The sequence below is a fragment of the Anabrus simplex genome, chromosome 9, assembly GCF_040414725.1.
Source record: "Anabrus simplex isolate iqAnaSimp1 chromosome 9, ASM4041472v1, whole genome shotgun sequence".
In the NCBI taxonomy this organism is placed as follows: domain Eukaryota; kingdom Metazoa; phylum Arthropoda; class Insecta; order Orthoptera; family Tettigoniidae; genus Anabrus; species Anabrus simplex.
Window position 1 is genome coordinate 24,460,693 of NC_090273.1, and position 26,600 is coordinate 24,487,292.

Genomic DNA, 26,600 nt, shown 5'->3' on the forward strand with positions numbered 1-26,600 from the left:
ATCTCCGAAGTTCTACTGATAGAAAAATGTACTACTGGAATAATTCTATTCCGCTTCATCTCATTAAATCTGAACTTGATCAAGTGTAATATATTTTAGAATGTTTTTACATACCATTAATTTATTATGAAGATTATATAATTTGATTATATAAAAATTAGTCATAATTTGTTTCTGAGGATTTAATTTTTATATTAAATTTAGAACGTTTTAATAGAATTTCCGAAAAATGTGCAGATGTTCATCCTTTTTTATTGGCATTCATAAAGCTAGAATATTTTTAGATGTCTTCTTGCATTAACGTGATTAATGTTTGGTGTTGCCAGTCATATCACAATAAATAATAGAATAGGAGATCTCATAAATAGTCTTCATACTTCTATGACGACTACGAAACAGCAATTACGAAATATAAGGAATGGAGTGGTGGCTTGAATTAGCTGTAGCGTTTCCTGCATTTTAAGTAATGAAATTGCTCAATAGATAGAGATAACTCAACTCGAAAATGATTGGGAAGTCACATTAGTAAATAAACAATGAATCGAATGAATAAGCAAATAAGTGAAACTGTAGCTAACTACGTGAGGAGTATGATAAAAAAAAAAGGAAAGGTCCCGCTTACATTAATTCATGGAATGTTGAAACCGACCCTGCCAGCAATAAGCGTACAGTAGATAGTTACTCCCACTGATTTGTTTGTTTCTCTTGTTTTGAGTTACTCTTTTAAAAAATAGTGTCAGTGTCATCCTGGTGCGTGTATTATTGCTCGCGAAGGTCGTGAGTTCATTCCCAGTCAACATGTTCCTGTCTTCCTCTCTCTGTCGATGGATTTACCATTCCCCCATTAATCTTTTCAAATTACTTGTTAAATAGGACTCCTCCTATACCGTCCCGTCTGCCATATCAGATATTCTACCTGAACAAACCGGCCTTAATAAGCCAAGAGTTCATTAGAACACATGAAACAAAAGACTCGCAGAAGAAGAAGAAGAATTATAATGTGGGAAGCAATAATTTAATAAAAGAATAAACAGAGATTCTTTTAAAAATAAATAAATATGTGAGACGTTTTGAAGAAGTAAGATTAAAATAGACTTATCGTAATTTATTATGCAAGTAATTAATATACTTCAACATTATTAATTAATTGTTTTAAGTCCCTTCTCTCTTGTCATATAATATACGATCGTTATTAAAATATTTTTGAAGATTCGGGAGGTATTAATTTATATCTCTCTGCCTTTATCTTATTTCACCTTGCGTGTTTTTAATCAGTATTGGCGTTTAGTAATGTTCAGTTAATACACATTAAGATCTGTGCATGTCAAACAGATGTTTGATAGTTGCCTATATGTAAGTGTCTTTTGAAACAATGAAATATATTTAACAAAAAAAAAAAAAAAAAAAAGGTAGACCGACCTCATCTGTAGCCTGCAGGTCATGGCCGGACCTCGCGGGCACAATTCTTCTCCGTCACGTGGAATCCCTCATTCATAAGCCAGGGCTTCCAAAATAAACTTGATTAAACTCTTATCCTCATGACAACGTTCAGCTTTGAGATCTGTTTCTACGTGCATACAGTTTCAATCTTCCTAAGGACATCTCTGGACGGCCAGTGTTGTGAAAAAGATTGCCAAGATACTACCGGATTTCGGTTTAAAGTAAAGAGGGTGGGGAGCAGATGTTGCAATATATGTTTTATTTATATGTTTTTATTTAAAAGTTGTTCTGTAATTAGATCAAGAATGGAAGAACAGATGTACAGTAAGTTCTTTCAAATATGAAATTCCTTACAAGGATGAGTAGATTCAGAATCTCTGTCAAAATTTTGGAGAATTTCTGGAATGTTACACTGACGAGTATGTTAACACAGTCGAAAATATCTATTTTAAATCTTACATTCCTCGCGACATTACAATGGCGAAGATAAAGCATATACTTATCTCAACGGCAAGTACAGTAGCCAGTGTAATGGCAGTGCTTGTAAGGAAAAGAGGTGGAGGAGAGATAATCAGCTAAGTCAAATTTGAAAATGTTTCATATAGTATGGAAATGAAATTAGATTCACTTTGCGAGATTGTACAAGGAGTTATATGGAAGATAATTCATAGTTATATTAATCTCTTTTATATCTTCAACTCTGTCTTCAGTGAGTTTTGTATCGAGTCGGGTGATCAAGAACAGTTGAAACCCTTACTGGTACATTTTGGCTTTCACTTAGTAGGAATTAACGTCACAGATAAAGGGTCACGTTTTTGTACCTAACGTTTTTGTCAAGCACCGAAGGCCACTCCATCGTTTAAATTATCATTATTTGCCTGGAGTGAAAACGACGTATGGTGACAGTAATCTTATTGAGAGCAACTAACTGTAAAAAATTTTCAACACTGACCTTCGCGTGCGAATGGAGTTTCAAGTTTTCCTTAAATCCCTCAGATCGAATAACTAATTTTCAAATGATTTAGCCATATTCTTTCTGAAGCAGTTATCAATAACAAGGGAGATGAACATTCGGTTCTTTACAGAAATAACAGTGATTTAATAACTTGTTTTAATCATGGTCATTTGTCTTTGTTCTGTCTCCTATGCTGGTTACATTGACTTTATAAGTAACTCAAATATTGCACAGCATATTTCTTCCGATTTACAGCATTAACTTGTGTTAAAACTGTGTTATGACCACAGCAGGCTATTACAAGATAAGTAGTTTTTCATTTACCCTTTTTTAAGTCTCTCTTGAACACTAATCCTGAGAGTTTACAGCCAGCGATTTGCTCGAACCCATGAGGAAGGATGGTTTGAAGTTATCACCAGCACGTAGAATATGCTGGCCTGTCATTCATTAAAGCATAGCTGTCTATTTTGATTCTCTGCTATATGTTATTGTCGTAACTTCACACCCGTTATATAGTCGGTACTGAAAAAATGTCATGAACACGGAAGATCCGTTAAGGGACACTTTTACGTGCATATTCACCGTCTGAATAATTGACTCCCTCATGCTCGTGTGTTACGCGCGCATTGATATCGTTAGTTCAATTATACTGCAGCGTTGACATTTCCTTTCTTTAATGGTCTTATCATAATCTTGGCTGTCATTTATTACTCTGGAGTGTAAACTATTGTAATAAAGAATACAATTGGAATGGTTTCATATTTTAAACTGTAATTCATTCATTGTGATTCAAGACAGTTTCATGTTTTCCGAGACAAATCATTAGGAACAATTTTGTAATAAAGAGTGAGTTGGCCGCGAGGATAGGGTAATGCAGTTGTGAGCTTATATTGGGAAGATAGTTGGTTTGAATCCCACTGTCGGCAGCCCTGAATATGTTTTTCCGTGGTTTACCTTAATTAAGGTCACGGCCGCTTCTTTCCCACTCCTAGTCCTTTCCTATCCCATAGTCGGTGTCGGTACGACGTAAAGCAACTTGTTAAAAAATAAAAAACGAATTGTAAGACTGTTGGCTACTTTTGAAAATAGTTGGAATTCTGTTATGTATATCAGACCCATATGTAAATTTATCTCGCTGGTATTAAGTAATACTTGGTAGATTAGGTAATTGTTTTCATGTTTTATTTCGGATTTGCACGATGATGAATTGCAGCATTGTGAGGTGAATAACATCCCTTCCTTCTTCTTAATACAATTTAACATTCTTCAGTTTTATTTTTATTCATGGTATCCAGGAAATTCAATATGATTGGCATATTCAAACTAACCACATTGGAAATCTTCATAATAATTTTTAAGTTTCTCTTGAAATAAAACTGCCATTTAAGAAGATCATTATAGTGATACCGGTACCTAATAATTTGAGGTCTTTCTTTCAGTGATCTCTCTTCAAACATCTCGTGGAGGAAAGGATGATATAGAAGATCTCAATTTCTACTGAAAATACCTAACTGAGAATGTTATCATTTTGAGAATGTTCGCATATTTAATTCAAGTTACGATTATAAATTTTCAGTATCATATTTATGAACCAGAATATACTAGTCAGTATATAGCGTCGTTCAAAGCCATTCGTAAATGATTTCATGAAAATATTTTCAAGTTCTAACTTTCAGTATTGCAAAAACTACCTTCCTGACATTAAGTAGCCATATTGTCTTAGTTAATAATTATAATAAATAATAATAATAATAATAATAATAATAATAATAATAATAATAATAATAATAATAATAATAATAATAATAATAATAATAATACGTTTCTTACCGATAATTTCAGGTATTGTCTCTATATAGGCTTGAAACAAAATATTGTACTTAAGACCTAGATGTTGGTTGTAACACTTCACAATTTTACATTTATGAATGTAGGTAACTGTACACGAAATAATCAGATCCAGATGAACAGAATTAACTAAAATGACTGGGCAATTATTTCAAATAAGATTAGTATCTGTATTGTGAATTGTGTGAACGAAATTTGACTTTCGAAGCAAATTATTCATAATTGATCAAATGAGAAACATTTTCTCATTCTAGAGCAAGTTTACTAATTATCAGTCTTTTAGGAGGACCCACTCGTCGTATTCATTCAGACTTCGAACTTTGAACACTCACGAAACATCTTTCATCGATTTTTTTCTTAAATGTGTCTTGTGATCTGTCACTAATTTTATCTTCAAAGGTGCTGTAAAATACTGTCAGTGACACTACGAAGAAATGTACCCAACATATAATTCATTTAATTATTTCCCAGTAAGAATTGAAGATATATTTTAAGACTCCACAGTATGTTCAGAAAAAGACTGAACAATAGCCTAGAGTATGTGTGTACAGCCTACAGTAATGGGATAAGCAATCAACCTGTGGCTGTGGACCATAGTACCAAACCACCGGGCTCATCATCAAAGAGTGCAGATTGAGAGGCTGCGAGAGTGATCTGAGATATTTTATTCAGTGCTACACCATCGAGCCTTGAATGGATAGCTAGACTGGACGTTACGGTCTAATATTCTTTTGTTATGTGTCCTTCCAGTAATATGTATTAAATTATTTGTATAGTATAGTTTTTATGTAGTTTTAACATTTTCCCTCCATGTTGTAATACCATATGGTAAATAAATAAATAAATAAATAAATAAATAGCCTGGACAGTCTTTAGGAAAATAAAATATTTATCTCTCACAAACCTAGAAATGTAGAGAAATGATTGTGTTGATACATATGATTTGAATTCGTTCACAAAAATCGAAGTTTTATATACACAATATATTATCCAGCCTAGCTTCTGCCAGAGTTTACTGTATACTCTTCATACTCTGATCGAAATGTTGTAGATTTTTGCCTCAGTAATATTATAAATGTATTGAGAATAAAAGGTTAGATTTATTTATGTAACAGGTATCCTTCTATTTTAATTGACAACGAAAATTACTTGGAAAAGTGAAGAGAAAAGTATTACTTTGATTTTTTCTCAAATTCACTATCCATGTCTTCATTTTATGAAAGAGTATGCTTCTCGAAAGTATTTTGTATAAAACATATTATTCTGATAGAATTCTTTAACTAAAGTAAGCCATTAATTAAGAAGTGATTTAGGACTCGTTACAGTATGAACACGTTGAAACCGTTAATTTTCTTAACGTCAGACACGCATCATGAACACATGAACGATCTAGATAAGATTCATTTTTCTGTGTTCCCTATATCTTTTTTACCAGTAAGGTGACTTTTCTCAATTTTAACCATGAGAATGATTTGCGTTCCTCTTAACATTCGGAGCACAACCTGGCTCCTGCTACCAGAGTCCTCCACATCGCCTGCTCGGGCGGCGACCAAAAGCCTTGACGGTCAGCGCTGGCTTCTCGCCCGCGGAAGCTGGTAACCGTTGTTCCGTGACAGTCCGGTCTGAACGAACCTTGCCCCGCTCTGTGTAGTCTGTCCTTTGTTTACGGTTTGCAAAGTACAATGACATATTTATAGCTTATTGAATAGATGGAGTGTTGAAAGTTTTGTAGCTGCGATGGTTCTGATATCAAGTTACGTTATTTAGAGAAATGCAATCTATCGAGAGTATGGCGTATGCCGATTAAAGGAAGTGACTGATTTGGATATTAATAAGAATTGCTTCTGTACGGGAAGTTCAATGGCTTGTAAAAGAGGTGTCAGGAAATACTACCTTCATGAGTAGAACTGTTGCGTTCAAACAACTTTTTTATTTTTATTTGAAGTTAATAAATTGTCGTTAGTGCTCAATGTTCCTCACAAGTTTCCAGTCTTTGCATTATTTAATTTTTTTAATGTTACTGTACATTTTCAACTAAGGTTAGGTTGAATGGGGAATCCCACCTTCCAATACTTATTTGTTTTTTATTGCTAATCCAGCTTAAAATCTAATTACCAAGAAGTACATGTTTAATTCCTTATATGGAACATCTTCAGTTAAAAAAATACGAAAATTGGCATAAACAAAGTAAAAAACACATATAATTATTATTATTATTATGATGATGATGATGATAAAATAAAATGTTCCTCCATGTTGGGTTAAAACGCCGGGCTGAGTGGCTCAGACGGTTAAGGCGCTGGCCTTCTAACTCCAACTTGGCAACTGGCTCGTAAAAGAACTCCTGCGGGACTAAATTCCGGCACCTCGGCTTCTCCGACGACCGTAAAAGTAGTTAGTGGGACGTAAAGCAAATAACATTATTATCATTATTATTGGGTTAAAACCTCAAGTCAGTGTTAGAGTTTGAGATAAAATCTGACGTAAGGGATCCTTTTTTTTTTTTTTTTTAAGCTGGAGAATTATGTATATTTTCACAAGAATATCTGCACACGTACTGTGTGTAACCCCAAGGATCGTGGATTTTACAAAAGGCGCTAGTAGACGTAATGTTACAACTTGGAAAAAGCAAACTATTCGTATGCGAAAATTAAAAAAAGTTTGGACTTTACGGCATGCAAGACATTCATAGGAGATTATCACACAATGTGACCTAGATTAACAATTTTGAAATATCAAGGTGGTGGTGAAGAACGCCATCATTCGTCCTTGGTCATTAATGCCTGGCACATACTTTATATTATTATAATTTTATTGTTTCTATAACAATTATTGATGAAAGCTCTTTCGGTTACTTTGTATATATACTGTACTTACTCTGTCGCCAGATGTTATGGTGTTTTACTTGGCTCGAGAATTCTGATGAACAAGCAAATATAACAAAACTAAGATCAGATAGCATTGTGCATTTAATACGTTTTGTAGCGAAGTGTTAGATGCTTGGCTCCGGTGCTAAAGGTGGCGGTGGCCGAGAATCCTGATGTAGTCAATTTACATTTAAATGTATTTGTGAGACATCTTTCAAAGGCAAAATTCCCCAGCCTTTTGGCGTTTATAAGGATTGAATACACGGTATTTCTACATGAACAAACAAAAGCACCAATTTTACAAAAACTTATATTTCAAACAGATTAAATTAATAACTATGTCGAATGAAAATTAGTATATTTGTAACAGAGTTGTGGATATCCATTCCTACTTATGGAATACTATTTTAAGTGTGCAGTGTATCCACAGTGAACTTGCAATGCATGCATATAACCAGTCAATTTTCCCTCTTCTTAAGTTAAATCAAAGAGATCATAAATTACAATATTTTCTCTCTGACTCCCACTGTTAACGCGACCGAGAGTGTAAGAGAGCACTGTAGGATGACGTCATGCAGGACTAAACTGACTATGATTGTTTTGTTCAGTTAACGAAAGTTTACTTAGCATTCGTGACATAATTACCGCTGATTCATGTAAAAGAATGCACTCTCAGATTATTTATTTATTTATTTATTTATTTATTTATTTATTTATTTATTTATTTTTATTTATTTATTTATTTATTTATTTATTTATTTATTTATTTATTTATTTATTTATTTATTTATAGTACAGTTGGCCTTTATATTTAAAGGGTCTAACGTGGCAGAGATGATCGGTAGTTAGTTCTTAATTTACTTCAAGTGATTCACTTTTTTCTTTAGCTAATTAGTGAGCAATAATATTTAGTGAATGTGTAATTGAAACAAATTATGTTTGATTGAAGATTTGATTAACCTTAAAGATTTCCAAAAATTGGAGTGAAGTTTAAAAAAAATAGACTTGCCTTAAGAAGTAACGAAATGATCATCGTAGTTGTTAGTGAGAATAACTTAAGGATGGGGCATTATCCCAGTATTTTCCTCAGTGATTATGATATCGGGATACTTACCTGAGGAGGTAATGGAAAAGTCATTGCATTCGCTTGCTTATATTGCTTATAAACGTCTAATCCTAGCACTTTCCTGAAATGAATGCCAGAAATCGTGAAGGAAATACTCGTATACACTCAGAGTAGGCGTTATCAATGTTAGAATTCCAACCTTGTGTCTACGAACGCTTTTATCTTCCTAGTGCTATCGTAAGGCGTGATTTTGACACACTCAGCTAAGACAATAGGCACATGTGTGTATATGTTAAAATCTTACCGTCCTACCTCAGTCAGTTCCCTCAGGGGAAAGTACTGTACAATTGGTATTAAACATGTTCCGACAAATCTGTATCGTGACCAGACTGGTAGCGAAGTTCAGTGTCTAGGACAAGCCAACGGACTGTTGATAGTGACTCTGACACGTCTCGATAATGTCTCCGAGTGAAGGTTTTACTAGCTGCGGAATGTCTTCAGGTATCGCGGGCAAGCCTCTTACTTACATATACAGTAGGCCTACTGTCACTTTGTTTCACTCTTATCACAAAGTTTACAATAAGAGACGATACACTTCCATTGTCTGCATTTTAATATTTTGCGAAAAATCGGAATCAGGCTAATAGCTTCCTAAATGCTAACATTTTAAGATTCCCTAAAATAATTATTTGTATCATTTATTTATTTATTTATTTGTTTATTTATTTATTTATTTATTTCGCGTATGGTTTTTAGTTCCGCGAATGTCCGAGGATACTCCTGCTCTTCTGGTACTTCTGTTTAACTCCCATGGGCGACCTGCGCGTCTGGTTATGATATGATGGTGATGATAATGACGTTAGGAGAGGGTTGAAACCCAGTGCCGGCACGCAGCCTATTCCTGTCGAATAACACATATGGGTGTGTTGAAGGCTTATCGCCCCCATCCGACGGACGAATCACGCATCAACAGCGTCATATGCTCTCGCTTCATATGAACACAGCGGAGAGGTTTGGAATTAAGACCAGGCTTTTGGCACGCAATCTAGTGATTATAAATTTTATATCTCCTACCCTGCCCACCAACATTGTGACGATTTACTGTTTTCATCAGTCTGCCTCGTGGTGGTGTAGGGATAACGTGCCTGCCACTTAGACGGAGGCACTGGTTTCAATTCCCGTCAGGTCCAGGGATTGTAATCCAGAACTGAGGGCTAGAACGGGGTTCACTTAGCTTCCTCGCAGGAGCTGAAGAGCTGGCTGATGAGGCAGACGGCCCGGTCAAGAAGACTAATCAGTAGTCTGAGGATGGAGTCATGCTGATCACTCCACTATCTGGCTGGGCAGCAGTCCACTTGGCACGCAAAGGCGTTCATGGTTTGTAGCGCCAACCATCCTCTATTAACACAAATCAGAGAGAGGAAAAAATGGAAGGGATCCGACACTTCGAAAAATGAAGGTTTCGGCCAGAGAAAGACAAGGGCCACGAAGAGTGTGAAAATGAGACTCTTTAGGATTCGCAAACCTAATAACATCTGGGTCGGAAAAGAACAAGAGTTGACCAAGGGAGGTCGGATAGGATAGATGAAAGTGAGGAGCCTGGCACAAGTAAATAAAAGCAATACCAGGATTCATCTAAGGGCTGCATGGTCGCCAAAACACGCTTCAATTTCATAGCCCTTGGGGCCCCATTTAGTCACCTCTTACGACAGGGTGGTGTTATTCTAGCACCCCTACGCACAAGGGGTTCCTAGGGGCAGTCGAAGAGTAAACTTCTGGTGGGATTTCGAACTTGGTACGATCTTTCTACGTCTGAAGAAGAACCACATCTCTTAGGGCAATGGGAAAGATAAGGGGAGCGGGGTGATGACCTAGATGTGAAATCAGTCATCCTTATCATTAGGAACGGGAAGATCCTCTTGTGAATGACTAAAAGTTATTCAGTTCTCTCTCTCACTGTTAATAGTTTTAACATTTAAGATTTAGTAAGATAATAAGAAATGACATTATTATAAAAATCTTCCGAAAATTTAACTAAATCTCCTGAAATTTTGGAACTCTGGCAACACTGCCACGAAGGTGAAATAGAAGCAGTAGGAGAGCTACGAGCCTATGGTCTGACCGAGCGAAAAGTTCCCCGGAGTTGTTATATTTTAGGTTGTGTTAGCCGGAACAAGAGATGGAAGGCGAACACTGTGCTACCTCCGGCAGGGTCTCCACCAGCCAACAACACAAACCACATGCTTGCGTGGCTACCACACTGCAGCCGCGCGGGGCCCAGGAGTGTCCAGCAGAGCCCACTCTCGTAGCACCGGCCTGGCAGCAGTCACTGGAGGTTTTCACCAAGGTGCACGTGGAATTCTTGAGATGGGAAAGTAAGATCTTTGTGGTTCGGTTTCCAAGTAAAACTGTAGATCCCACAAGTAGGCATCACAAGATGAATAGCTGTATATATATAAAACTTTTGAAATTTTTTGAAAAGTAAATTATAAAACATAAACTGACCAGTTCGAAGAAAATCTTTATTTCTTAATCCATTTACCGTCCAGTCTTGGTTTTCCCTCGAACTCAGTGAGGGATCTAACCTCTACCATCTCAAGGTCAGTGTCCTGGAGTGTGAGACTTCAAGTGGCGGTATACAACTGGGGAGGAGGACCAGTACCTCGCCCAGGCGGCCTCGCCCACTATGATGAACAGGGGCCTTATGAGGGATGTGAAGATTGGAATGGATAGACAAGGAAGAGGGGAAGGAAGCGGCCGTGACCTTAAATTAAGTACCACCCCAGCATCTGTCTGGAGATACATGGGAAATCATGGAAAACCACTTAAAGGATGACTGAGGTGGGAATCGAATCCCCTTCTACTCAGCTGATGTCCCGAGGCTGAGTGGACCCCGTTTCAGCCCTCGTACCATTTTTCGAATTTCGTGACAGGGCCGGGAATCGAACCCGAGCCTCCGGGGCTGGCAGCTAATCACACTAACCTCTACACCACAGAGGCGGGCTTCGAAGAAAATGCTGATTAATTGCATCGTTGATTTTACTAGCTGGTTTGTGATTACTTGGTTACGGGAAGAATGTGCAAAAGCACACTGATATTGTTTGAAAACGTTCCAGTTACATCTGTTCAGTTGCTAGGATATTTACCGGGGAGTTGGCCGTGCGGTTAGGAGCGCGCAGCTGTGAGCTCGCATCCGTGAGATAGTGGGTTCGAACCCCACTGTCGACAGCCCTGAAGATGGTTTTCCGTGGTTTCCCATTTTCACACCAGGCAAATGCTGGGGCTGTACCTTAATTAAGGCCACGGCCGCTTCCTTCCCATACCTAGGCCTTTCCTGTCCCATCGTCGCCATAAAACCTATCTGTGTTGGTGCGACGTAAAGCAACTAGATAGGATATTCCTGTTCTTACGTAAAATTAAAATTGGATCCGGTACCCCAAATCACGTATTTCTGGTCGGTTCTTATTGATATGCTTTGAACAAACCATTGTAGCCCAAATTTTCAATATTAATTTTTAAATTTTCCACTCTAAATTCATCAGAGATTGTATGATCATTCAAGCCATGAGTTACAAAACAAAAAATATTCACTACAAACGGAAGAACACAAATGCTTTATCGGATTAAATAATAAAAATTACATCATTCCATTACCTCAGCTGCTGTATGCAGGTATTTTTATTTGGTACCATTTAGGTTGCCTGTGTGTCAGTTTCGACTTCCATCTTACTCTAATAGATGGTAGAGAACCAGGAACTCTGTTGGGTGACCTGTGGTTGAGGTAAGAAGTAATGTTGAGTAAACCCCAAAGAGGCTGTATCGTGAGATATGTTTTACTCGCCGACTTCGTACGACTTGGAGTGACAGAACAAACTCTTCTGCGCGGTTTGAACCCACAATGTTGGGATGCGGAAGCGGACACTCAGTCACTGATCCTCGGATGGATCATTATTAAACAGAATACATTTGTCTATATCAGGAAACTATCTGGGAAGTATTCGTATTCGAAAGCCGAGGTGGCTGTAGGACCACACACTCTTCGACATTGGTGGCACACATTGTCAAGGTTAAGAGCAAGTAGCTGGGGGCTATTTCTCCCGAGGACGGCCCACTCTTTCTCCTAGCTTTACTTTCGTCGATTTCAGGTCTTCATCTTTGTTGTTCATAAACGTTGAGGGCCTACTTGGATAAATCGACACCATGCCAGGTGGTTAGATGCGTCTGGCCTCCTATTTAGAGGAAATGATTTAGTTTTCATGTTGGACTTTGGAACATCTTTGTAGCATTTCCTCTCTCCTCCTTGAAGTCATCGGCCATCTTTCAACTGAGAAAACATGATCGTTTTTCTAAGACTAGATTCTGACATATGAACTATATGACCTACCATCGAAGTTGGTGTTTGATCATCGTAGCATTGATAATGGTAGCCTAATATTGGCTTCTTTCAAGACACTATTAAAAAAAACCACGGCACTTAACGCCCCGGAAAGGGCTTTGGCCTCCCCAGTGACCGCTGTTCAGCCCGAAGGCCTGCAGATTATGAGGGGCTGTGTGGTCAGCACGACGCATCCTCGCGGTCGTTTTTCTGGGCTTTCGAGACCGGGGGCGCCATCTCACCGTCAAATAGCTCCTCAATTCTAATCACGTAGGCTGAGTGGACCTCGAACCAGCCCTCAGGTCGAGAGAAAATCCCTGACCTGACCGGGAATCGAACCCGGGGCCTCCGGGCGAGAGGCAGGTACGCTACCCCTACACCACGGGGTCGGCTTCAAGACACCATTAGTCCGCCGATTTTACCATTCTTGTCTGATGATACTCCCCAGACAAATTATATGCTTTTTACGGGTGTTGGGTCGCAGGTGCGAACTGTATTCACTTGGTCCTGTTTCACGGCCGGATGTCCTTTCTGATGCCAACGCTATATTCTGTGTGTAGATGAACGGGAGTATGTTTGGACAAACTCGATACTCAGAGGGAATAACCAGGCGAGATTAAAATACACGGTCTGGACAGGAATCGAACTCGGGATCCTTTCAGCCGAACGCCTCGACGCTAAACATTTAGCCAATGAGGCGCACAATCGTATACATCACTATTGGCAATAAATTTAAATATTTTGTTATTGTTGTGTTTTGGCTGAAACAGAAATGAAATAGTTTCTCGTGTGAAGTTCACTGATATTATCTGTAATTAACATCGGAAGTTCTCCGTGACCTTCTAAAAGCAGCTCAATTTATTGTATCTCAGTACATTATCTTGTCTATTAATTACTTAATGATCTATGTTATAAAAGAAGTAATAAATCTAACTCCCTATTGACCTCTGCGAGTGAGTCTTTCAAAATATTTAAGGAGAGTCGAATAGAAAACTCTTGTCTTGTTTTTAGATTTTAGTCTTGCAAAGTCATTTCATATTTCAAAGAAGTAATTAATCCGTATGCTTTGTGACTTCTGCGAATGCACATTTTAAAGAGAAATCGGAATCTTAAAAGCCGAAATCATGGATATTTTTCTTTTTTTAATGTTTATTTTGAATAGTATTGTAAAATTTGTGATAAATGTGGTGTCTAATTTGTAAAGTAACTCATTCTAGAAACAAATTTCTGACGTTGAACAGAGTATAATTAAATTATTTCATTTTCACGTAGTTCTATCGAAAATTCTCCATTTTTAAAATCAATTTATAGAAGAGGCTTTGGTATCCATGGTTTGGTAGAGAAAGTTTCATTCAGTGGTAGCATTCTCATAACCAATGTGACCACGAAGAGTGCAGTACTTCGATAGCAATTATTAAGTTCTTCGTTGTATGGGCATCCATAACCACTCTCTTTGATCACAGCTTCTAACGTTCCAAATTTTCAAAATAATACGTACCTTTTTCTGATTTACTATTTGAATAATATTGAAATATACAAATGTTCAGTAATTTCTACCGGGTGAGTTGGCCGTGCGGTTAGGGGCGCGCGGCCCTGTGAGCTTGCATCCGGAAGATAGTGGGTTCGAATCCCACTGTCGACAGCCCTGAGGATGGTTTACCGTGGATTTCCATTTTCACACCAGGCAAATGCTGGGGCTGTACCTTAATTAAAGCCACGGCCTCTTCTTTCCAATTCCTAGGCCTTTCCTGTCCCATCGTCGCTACAAGATCTCTCTATGTCAGAGCGACGTAAAGCCACTAGCAAAAAAAAAAAAAAATCATTCATTTCTTTAAATGATTAAGAAATGCCACCGAACCGAAATGTTGCTGAAAACTATTTCATACTCTACATTAGAGAGGCTTATATGATACAGGTTCCCTTCAAAAGTAGCATTAAGTAAAAGGAAATCTTATTCAAACCATAAAAGCGTCTCTTAATTCTGATGACACAGTGAACTTACAGAGATGGTAAGAACAGCTCTACAAATTTTAAAGTTTTAGTTTCAGAGACATGAAAATCGTATGTTCCTAGCTACCGTGGGCAGGCATTTTCAGTCAGTGCGATCTAGATTGCCTGAGCGTCAATTCAGAGTCTCCAAATGCAATAGTGGATACATCCCTCCACGTACAATTGGTGCAAGGAATAATTCTTTTTTTTTTGCTAGTTGTTTTACGTCGCACCGACACAGATATATCTTATGGCGACGATGGAACAGGAAAGGGCTAGGAGTGGGAAGGAAGCGGCCGTGGCCTTAATTAAGGTACAGCCCCAGCATTTGCCTGGTGTGAAAATGGGAAACCACGGAAAACCATTTTCAGGGCTGCCGACAGTGGGGTTCGAACCTACTATCTCCCGAATACTGGATACTGGCCGCACTTAAGCGACTGCAGCTATCGAGCTCGGTAGGAATAATAATAATAATAATAATAATAATAATAATAATAATAATAATAATAATAATAATAATAATAATAATAATAATAATAATGTGCAAACGCAGGGCTCACAGGATGGGCGACTCTCGATGGACAAAGCGCATTTTTAACAATTTTGACTCAAAACAACAATTTCCGTCAACAATTAACGTCAAGAAGGACCTCGCAGAAATGGGCCTACGCCCAGAAGACCCGCACAAACGAGACCTTTGCAGAACAAGCATCGTGACTTTCGGGACTTCCCGGGATGCGAAGGTGACATCTGGTGCAAAGAGGTCGGATCAGATGAACACCGTGCTCATGAAAATCTACTTGGTGAATGGAAAATGTGTGTAAATGCCAGGATGTATAATGACACTTATCGTGGTCCCTAGTTGCCCGATTAGCAAATAAAATAATAATAATAATATTAATAATAATAATAATAATAATAATAATAATAATAATAATAATAATAATAATAATAATAATAATAATAAAAAGAAGAGGAATAGGAAGAAGAACTATTGTACATTACTTCCCAATAGCGACATCCGTAACCGTCTTCAGGCTTCAAGCCTTCCATTTTCGTTGTCTTTCTTAGAAATTCCAGGTAAGAAACCATAGGTACCGTGTATCTCTGGATGACTGTTCCTTGTCCAGCGTGAAATTTCCCAGTCCAAATGGTATGGACAGTTGGCAGGATTACCAAGAACTGTACACAAGAGGAACAAGTGTTTGCACGAGAGCTGCTATTGTCTGTTGGTCCGCAAAAGCGCCGGTCCGTCAGGAGGCCTGACCAACTTTACTACCGCACACATCTCTTGTCCACCATTGATTGCCTCACCCATCATAAATGTTTACACAAAAACTTGCCAACTGTTAGAAGTAGACTTTGTAACATGGCTAATTAGCTTCCAAGATCAACTGTAGACCGCGGTTCGAAATTCGTCCAAGTCAACCTCAACCTTCGCTTTTGTAGTTCTTGGAGGAAGAAACGAGAATATTAAAAGCTGAAAAAAGTTTATCTTACTCTATTTATTGTATATACTGCGTTGCTGGAGTCATCGGTCCATAGACTGGTTTGATGCAGCTCTCCATGCCGCCCAATCCTGTGCTAATCCTTTCATTTTTGCGTAACTGCTTCATCCTACATTTGCTCTAATCTGCTTGTCATATTCATACCTTGGTCTGTCTCTACCGTTCGTATCCCCTACACTTCCCTCAAAACCCAGCTGAACAAGTCCTGGGTGTCTTACGATGTGTCCTATCATTCTATCTCTTCTTCTCGTCAAATTTCGCCAAATCTATCTCCTTTCACCAATTCGATTCAGTATCTCTTCATCTATCCATCTCAGCTTCAGCATTCTTCTTCGTTAGTTATTTTACCACCCTACTAACAATAGGGTAAGAGAAGTAGAGGGAGACCAAGACGACGATGGTTAGACTCGGTTTCTAACGATTTAAAGATAAGTGGTATAGAACTAAATGAGACCACAACACTAGTTTCAAATCGAGGATTGTGGCGAAGTTTAGTAAATTCTCAGAGGCTTGCAGACTGAACGCTGAAAGGCATAACAGTCTATAATGATAATGTATGTATGTATGTATGTATGTATGTATGTATGTATGTATGTATGTATGTATGTATGTATGTATGTATGTATGTACTAACAATATTCATCTAATAAGACTTCATTTCCTTATCTGATATTACCTGCATTTCCCGACTTCGTTCGACTGCACTCCATTAGTTTTGTTTTGGACTTATTTATTTTCATCTTGTACTCCTTACCCAAGACTCCGTCCACAGCATTCAGCAATTTCTCCAGATCGTCTGCAGTCACAGATAAAATAACAATATCATCGGAAAATCTCGGGGTTTTGATTTCCTCTCTTGCATTCTTTTACTGCCTATCCTATATAAACATTGAAGCGGAGAGGGGACACACTGCAGCCTTGCCTCACTCCTTTGTGGATTGCTTCGTTTTTTCAAAGTCTTCGATTCTTATTACGGCAGACTGATTTTTATCGTTTCTGAATGGTTTCAGTCATCCGCTTATGATTATCACACCTTGGATTCCAAACAACACTAACGTTTCATAAGTTGCATACCCTGCAGATCTGACGTACGAATAATCAGTGTCCCCATTTACCACAATCGGAGAACCCTTCCCTACCAATAAATCTAATACATTTCAAGGTACTTGAAGTGTATATGAACATAATTCTTAATCGTACAAAGACAGTATGGTTGTGGAATGACTTTCGCTTAGTCAATCGGCAAAAGTAGTTACATGGTTTAGTAATTAAGCGAGTAGCAAGATCGCATGTATTGGCTAATTACTTGATTAAGTGTCACTTACTCGAGATTGCGTGTTTCCACGTGATAGAGTGTTTCCCACTGCCTTTGTGATTGATACTGCGAAACATGCAAGTTTTAAGCGATTTACTATGTTAACTGAGAAAGATTCGACTTCTCTCTATCTCTCTCGTAGGTGGACAACAAAGAATTCCACCCACATCTAAAGGAGATTAAACCATATAATCTCTCCCACCTTGCCTTCACGCGAAGAGGGATGGAGAGGAGTGTTTCTTATATGAACATTCATTATCATTACGGTAGATCTGTCATTTCCTCTTGTTCAACGTGAAATCTGCATGTTGACATAAATGTGTCTCATGGCTGCGGGTCTTCCAAATATTTGTGTAAGTGGACGCGACAAAATGTGTGACGGAAGTGTAACCATAGCAACCGTGCAGGCGATAATGTAAGGCATGAGTGGACAGTCACTGTTACCTAGCAACCGTTCAGCCCATGTCTTATGCCTGGTTGCCATCTGAAATTAGCAGCCGTCGATGGATGGCCATGACCGGAAGACGGATTTGTGCTCATTTGATTTTCGCAAAGGGAAAAGTGGTTTCTTTTTGATGCAGACAAAGTAGGAGTCCCCATACGACGAATAAACGTAAAATTGAGCAATTTCCTCAATTGTGCCGAAATTTGAAGTGCCCGGAGTGGTTTCAAATTGTGACTCTTGGGTAGCTCTTTCAAACGCCTAAATGCAGTTCCTGAAAAACAGCCTAAAATCGCTTGTTTATTTACTAGTTTTGTTTTTGATTCAAATCCTATCCAAATTAACTTACTTACGTACTTCTTTCCGTGATGTGTTCCTTGGTTCAATAACCTCACGCGTTTTTATGATTTTTGAAAGTTATAAGGGCTTAAGTAGGGGCTGCCTGGCCGAGGCGGTAAAGGCGTGCTCGGTTCGCCCGGAAAGGCGTAGGTTCGAATCCCCGTCAGGAAGTCGTCACATTTAAGGAACGAGATTTCCACTTCCGGAGGTGCACATGGCCCTGAGGTTCTCTCGGCCTACACCAAAAATGAGTACCAGGTTAATTCCTAGCTTAGAGCTAACCACTTTACTCCATCAAGTGCCGAGGTTACTGATAGTGGAAGCCTTTACCTTCCACCCCTCCAAGGGCCTTCATGGCCTGTACGGAGATGACTTTGCTTTTATAAGGGCGTAAGTGAAACTCTGCATTCACTCACATTAGCGCTCTTAGTGGTAGGAAAAGGCAAAGTGTTAATCTAATCTATCGGATAACGATGATTAGGAAAAGGATTTTAATTTTCAGGAGTAAATAAGTAATATATTCTCATACTTTATTAGCCTATAATTTATTCACCTAAAATTCGTAGCTCATATCCCTAGGGTGGTTTTGAACATTGAGTTGCTTCCATGAAGGGCTAGAACTGTGTATTTTTAGTATCTTGTTCTGTTTTAATATTCGTTCAGTTTTGTTCATGTTCTCTACATATTCTATATTTTCTAGCTGGTAGTATTTCTGTTCGTAGTGTATTCCTTTTAAATTAGGTTTGATTGTTGTTTGTTAGTTTGCCACGACTGTAATAGGTATATGTCTAATTGTCAGTTTCTGACGACCCGGAACGGGCAGGAAGGGACTATTTTAAGACCCTTTTTTGCAGAGCAATATATTCATATTCCTAGCTCTTTTTTCAACTATTCGAGGTCGAAATTTGATGAGGATGAGAGTTTTACGGCCGGTCCTCGACCCGTCACCAAACTTTTGAATGTTTGTATGTTTCTGAAGTGTGTGAGTGTATTGTATGTATTGTGCCCATAAGGCAATTTGGGTGCAATATATGAAGTGACGTCCATTAAGACGAACAGAAACACTTAGTGGCCGGACCGGGAATCGTACCCGGAGTCCTCTGAACTTAAAGATATGTGGCGTTCATGTGCTGACTCTTACTGCCTGCTACTTGGATTGGAAAAGTTGTCTCAAAACTTCCAATAGTAACATATTGGCCCTCTACGACATATTGATGGCCTGGAATTGAACTACTCGAATATGGAACAGACAAACAAGGAAACAAATAAAAGGATGACTTCTGTAGGTAAGACACTGGGATTCACTACAATTGATCACGTAAACGACAGCTCTCCATTCTAACGGGCGCATTAGTGGCTGGACGTATGTGAGAAGCACAGAAAAAACGTTTTTAAGACAACTGCCAAAAAAGCCCCAGTCTTCTCACAGTATTGTCCAAACATTCTCTAACATAATTTCCAAATTCGATTCCCAACTCCACTATGAACTTAACTGATTTGAGGACCAGGGACGAGCCTCAGGAACACCGTCAGGAAAAGAAAGGGGTTTCCAAATCCAAATCTAGACTGTCCTGAATAGTAAATCTTGTTCCCGTCTTCTCCTTGTTCTTGTTCTTCTTCTCCTGCTTCTTCAGTTCCAGGAGAATTCTGGGATCCACGTGTGTATATTTTCCGCGAATATTTCTTATAAATCGTTTGAAAATTTGAATGGGACAAAAAATTGGGAAGATTTTAAAATCATTATCAAATACAAACCGCGCTCTGTACACTTTTTTTTTTTTTGCTTTACGTCGCACCGACACAGATAGGTCTTATGGTGACGATGGGATAGTAGAGGGCTAGGAATTGGAAGGAAGCGCTCGTGGCCTTAACTAAGGTACAGCCCCGGCATTTGCCTGGTGTGAAAATGGGAAAGCACGGAAAACCATCTTGAGGGCTGCCGACAGTGGGGCTCGAATCCACTATCTCCCGATTACTGGATACTGGCCGCTATCGAGCTCGTTGCGCTCTGTACAATCAAGTTGTGCGTACACATTCGTATGGGGAGAGTTTTCACACCGAGCTAAAGTGCGGAGTATCCAGTATTCGGGAGATAGTGGGTTCGAACCCCACTGTCGGTAGCCCTGAAGATGGTTTTCCATGGTTTCCAATTTTACACCTGTACCTGAATTAAGGCCACGGCCGCTTTCTTCCTACTCCTAGCCCTTTCCCTGTCCCATCGTCGCCATAAGACCTATCTGTGTCGGTGCGACGTAAAACAACTTGTAAGAAAAAAGAGTTTTCACACGTTCGCCAAGAGGAATAGTTGTTTTTGAAAGTATTCAAATTAATAGTCAGGAATCGCTGCAGTTCTCGAGTGTTCTGTTCCTGGCTCAGAGCGTTGGTACCTGCTGCTCCGCGTTCTTTCCAGTCCTGTCCCAACCCCCGCAAAATTATTACCGTGTTAAGAATTTCCGCCCTGAAAGGGTATCAAACAGACGTGACCGAGCGAGTTTGATAGAATCTTAATGTCGGAAGCCTTGAAGATTATTTTCCGTGGCTTCCCATATTCCCACCAGGCACATTCTGGGGCAGTACACTTTGGAGAAAGAAATGTGGCCCATACAGGAATGGCTATTTAAGTTCGCAAGTTTGAAATATCTGACAACCCCGCTTTTTGTAATGTCAACCACCGTTGCCCTCTCGCATGCTTCTAGCAACATGATGGACAGTTTACTTACCTCCCCCTTCCCCCCCCCCCCGATGAGCACGTCACAACCCTCCTTTTAAAAGATTAAGCACCGAGCTCGATAGGTGCAGTCGCTTAAGTGCGGCCAGTATCCAGTAATCGGGAGATAGTGGGTTCGAATCCCACTGTCGGCAGCCCTGCAGATGCTTTTCCGTGGTTCCCCATTTTCACACCTGGCAAATGCCGGGGCTGTACCTTAATTAAGGCCACGGCTGCTTCCTTCCAATTCCTAGCCCTTTCCTATCCCATCGTCGCCGTAAGACATATCTGTGTCGGTGCAACGTAAAACAAATAGAAAAAAATTAAGCCTCTAATTAATTACTTACGGCTTATTTTGTCACATGTGGGAAATTTCATTCAGGGGCCTATTTCTGACCCACTGTTCATTTTATTCCGGATATAACATTATTAATTGGTTAGCTTTACTTCAAGTCAGCCATAGAGAGAAGCAGTGGCGGCGGGGCGGTGTCACCAAGCAACCGAGCATGGTGTGATGTGAAGTATTGATGGATGGCCATGACTGAGAGACTCTTTTAGCAAGGAGGCCACATCTCATCATATTGTGGATAACTGATCATTTCATTAGTGATAATTTCATAGGCCCTGAGTCAGTTCCCTTCTTTCGATGCGCTGAATCCTACACTTGTCGACTCCAAATTCCATGCAGATGTTTCTCGAAAACGATTTGGTGGATGCAAATAAATTAATCGTTATAAATCTGAGCTTCATGTATTGAAATACATGTTTATGATCAATTGATTTTGCCTAAAGAAAACTTCTTGAAACTTTCTTGATTTCACGAGTGGATCTTAATTAAGACCACGGTCACTTGCTTCCCCGACCTAGCTCTGTCCCATTCCAACGTCACCATAGGACCCATTTGAGTCGACGCGACGTAAAACGCATAGAAAAAAAGGAACCACTTTTTCCTTTGCGAAAATCAAATGATCATACATATGTTTCCCGGTCATGTCCATCCTTCAGCGGCTGCTACTTTCAGATGGCAACCAGCCATAAGACGTAGCCTGCACGGTTGCTAGGTAACATTGTCTGACCATCCATCCATACCTTACATTATTGCCTGTACGGTTGCCAGGTAACATTGTCTGACCATCCATCCATACCTTACATTATTGCCTGCACGGTTGCTAGGTAACATTGTCTGACCATCCATCCATACCTTACATTATTGCCTGCACGGTTGCTACGTAACATTGTCTGACCATCCATCCATACCTTACATTATTGCCTGTACGGTTGCTAGGTAACATTGTCTGACCATCCATCCATACCTTACATTATTGCCTGCACGGTTGCTACGTAACATTATCTGACCATCCATCCATACCTTACATTATTGCCTGTACGGTTGCCAGGTAACATTGTCTGGCCATCCATCCATACCTTACATTATTGCCTGCACGGTTGCTAGGTAACATTGTCTGACCATCCATCCATACCTTACATTACAGCCTGCACGGTTGCTAGGTAACATTGTCTGACCATCCATCCATACCTTACATTATTGCCTGCACGGTTGCTAGGTAACATTGTCTGACCATCCATCCATACCTTACATTATTGCCTGCACGGTTGCTACGTAACATTGTCTGACCACCCATCCATACCTTACATTATTGCCTGCACGGTTGCTAGGTAACATTGTCTGACCATCCATCCATACCTTACATTATTGCCTGCACGGTTGCCAGGTAACATTGTCTGACCACCCACCCATACCTTACATTATTGCCTGCACGGTTGCTAGGTAACATTGTCTGACCATCCATCCATACCTTACATTATTGCCTGCACGGTTGCCAGGTAACATTGTCTGACCACCCATCCATACCTTACATTATTGCCTGCACGGTTGCTAGGTAACACTTCTGTCAAACAGTTTGATGCGTCACATTACACACATTTTCGGATAACCCCCAGCCATAAGACATATTCACGTCATAAAACGACCTCATATGATTCGCTAAGCTGACGAAGCTGATGAACACTGTATCCCAAGCCTTATAACGTGAAGCTACAACAACATGTTGTATTGTAAATAAAATGTTGTCTGTACTTATTAGGTTGAAAAGTAAAGCATTTTTTGCGAGCCTGGATGTTGACAGTCCCAGTGCTTATAAAACCCCGGAGGACAACAGGCGGAGTTTATCTCCGTCAGCATCCGGTCTCCTCAGCTCGTGTAATTAGCCAATAAAACCTGTAATGAACACTTCTTCATTTGCTTCTCATTGCAGGCTGATTTCTTTCGAAATTACGTATCACCGTAGATTTTATATTGTATAATAGGATACAGTAAATGGCCTTTCTTTGGTATGTTATAGACAGGATTGTTCAACTGTCAGTGATATTACCTCTGCATTTAAAAATGAGGGTTATTCGGGAGATAAAGGGTTCAAACCCCACTGTCGGCAGCCCTGAAGATTTTTTGCCATGGTTTCCCATTTTCACACCAGGCAAATGCTGGAGCTGTGCATCAAATAAGACCACCGGTCCCTTCCTTCCCACTCGTAAGCCCTCCCTGTCTTATCGTCGCCATAAGATCTGTCTGTGTCGGTGCGATATAAAGCAAAAAAAAAAAAAACCGCATTGTGGTAACGCAGGAGCCGGTGACATAGATGATTCAGTGATCTACTGAAGTGTTATCATATTTTCAAATAATCTACGCTTTAAGTAAATGCAATCAACATTTTTTGGAAGAAAATTACCGTAAGAGTAAAAATTAAATTTAGACATACGTAAGAAAATAAATTATACTGCACACAGCTGTCAAAACTCAGAAGCTTGCAATCACCTTTATACTTAGTGTGAAACTTGGTGGGAATTTCTCTCAACAATATCAGTTATGTTGGACAAAAGAACTGGTAACACTGAGTTGAATGCACGATTCCAAATGCTCATCAGTTTACTGAGTTCTGTTCTTAAGTTCTTAATGAATTTCCTGCTTGAAAATTACGATTCACAGAAGTACGTTGAAGCAAACGAAGCCTTCAAATGAAGTGCAACGTTAGCAGTGAATAAAAACCCATTCTCTTGCTGAATCGCAGACCAATATTTCTTTTCACTCACACAGCGGATAAATATGACAATAAGGATGCAGCACAGCCTCACTATATCACATGCATGCGAGGAAAATAATATTTGCAGCCATCGAAGAATCTGCATATTCGTGAACAAGTAAAAGTCAGAATGCAAAACAAACGTCTCCTAGCGCTTGCGTGGGAATTACGAGTATATGCAGGGGATTTGAATCTTCTGGAAATATTATTTCTCTCCTTAAAGCTCGCAATCTGCCTGCCACGAAGTACCTGTTGATCGCGTTCGATATGTCACCGGTTCCTGGTGTAAAGGATCCATCTTACTTCGTTTCTTTCTACTTTTGCTACTGATTTTTACGTCGTCTCAATGGAATGGGATTAAGACAGGGACGGAAACGAACGTCCCTAGCATTTGTTTGGTGTGAAAATGAAACACCACGGGAAACTACTTCAGGTTGGCCGACAGCAGGGTTCGAACTCCGAAACACACAGCCAGCTAGCTCGGTATGTCATGAATGCGGAATATTCTGAATGCATGCAGTTTCAAACACCCGTTTCTCTGCCAATTGTACGTCTCAGCTGAGTCCAACATTGAGTGCACTGAATTGAGCCGATCATAGCTTTCTTATCCATCTTGTTGGTCAGCTTCTCCCACCCTGGCAACATTAGATTTGAGGTTCATTGGAAATCTGCCATTTTAACACCTTACATTGATATTTTAATCTCCACAGCACTGATGTAATAATAATAATAATAATAATAATAATAATAATAATAATAATAATAATAATTGACATAAATGTCTTATAGCTGAGAGTCATTCAAATACTTGTGTAACGAAATGACAAAATGTGTGTGACGGCATGTTACCTAGCAACAGTACTTGAGCGCTGCACAGGTTGTGGATGTGTATGTCATGGCCATCCATCAGTACTTCACATCACAGCCAGCACGGTTGCTAGGTAACATCGCGTCTCATACTTTACTGAAATAAATTTAATAACATAGTAACATTAACTTGCAGTTAGGATTCGTATATCAATTCACACAAACACAGTAGAAGTAAGTCTTACCTAATACAGAGCTGAACTGCTATGGCAAGAAGAGAAAATACAATGCTCTGATTTCTTATCTTTCTTTCTTTCTTTCTTTCTTTCTTTCTTTCTTTCTTTCTTTCTTTCTTTATCCCATCTTGGCGAGCTGCGGACCACAAAAAGTATCTTCATGATTTTCTTCCACTCCTTGCCTTCCTGTATTTCTAGGATTTCTTCAGTCTTTCACTATGTTTCCTATTTCTTTTCTCCGTCCAGACAGATTTCATTTAACTTCTCCTCTTTCTCGCGGAACCCCCACAACTCCTTAATCCTTTTACTGAAAACCGCTCTGTCGAAAATCTCGTCTCTTGCGATACCTAACTCAGCAGTATCCTGTATAACCTCGATGAACGATGGAATTTGCATTTTGGGATTATTATTACCATTATTATTATCGATAAGTTTGGCTCTAAGTTCAGGAGCATCTACGTACGACATTATTTGCGGTCAACATCAGCTACTGTGTGGACTTCCTGGCGTAAAAACAATGGATGGCAAGGTAGGTTGTCTTATGCCTTCGTAGCTGCACTAAACACGTGGACTTGACCCTGCACAGTATCCCAGTGCTTGCCGAATTGAGTTGAAGGCTAAACGATTTGACTCGGCTTACCGCGCTCTCTCTCAGTCTTAAGAGTGATGAGTCCCGTAACACTGCATTCAGAGTACAACTTCAGAGAGACACGCTATCTTCCGCCGTTTGCAATATTCACAAATCATACCAACTCATATTTCAAACTTAATGCTTTTCGCTATAATAATTGTATATGTATTTTTATAATTAATTATGATTCCTCATTACATGATTTTAATTGGAGGAAGGAAAGGGCAAAGAAATCATAGTAAATTAGTGTTAAATCATTCTGCATAGTAAAAATGAAGCATTGAAATTTTCAGTGAAAAAAAACTACTTGAACATGGACTTTTAATTCTATTTTGAATAATTAATTTACTCTTCTTGATGTGCATCATTCATGCAACATAATGGTTCTAGAAGATTATAGAAAGCATTGCCCTTCAAAAATGAACACTAGATATTTTAAAAGAATATTTGCAGTACATCATTCGATGAAATAAAAAGATTTTTATCGACCAAGTTTTCTGAACAGTAAATTCAAATGTGCCGTTTCTAGGCACCAAGCTGACTTGTACAGACGGTTTCAATTCCAGCTCAGCCTGGTAGAATATTTGAAGGTGCCAACCTCGAGTTGGTAAATTTACTGGCCCGTAAATGAACTCGAGCGGGACAAAATATCAGCTCCTCGGCACCCCTGCAGGACGAAAGAGTTCTCAGTGAGAACTAAAACCAATAATATTACTATTAAAAATTAAAAAAATTAACAATCGAACAGTTGAATATGTCGGTTTGTGTCTGTTTAGGATTATCTACTTCAATCTTAGACTTCTCGTAGCCGGTAAATACCCTTAGTTTAAAAAGTATGTTTATTCTTTTGCGTTTTAGTTTCAGTTTTGTGTGGCGTGTACTTTGCTGCAACCCTTGTAAGGCAGACCCTCCGAGTACGGTGGGAGACATTTGCAGTGTACGGGTAACTGTGTGTTATTGTGATAGAAGACGGTGTT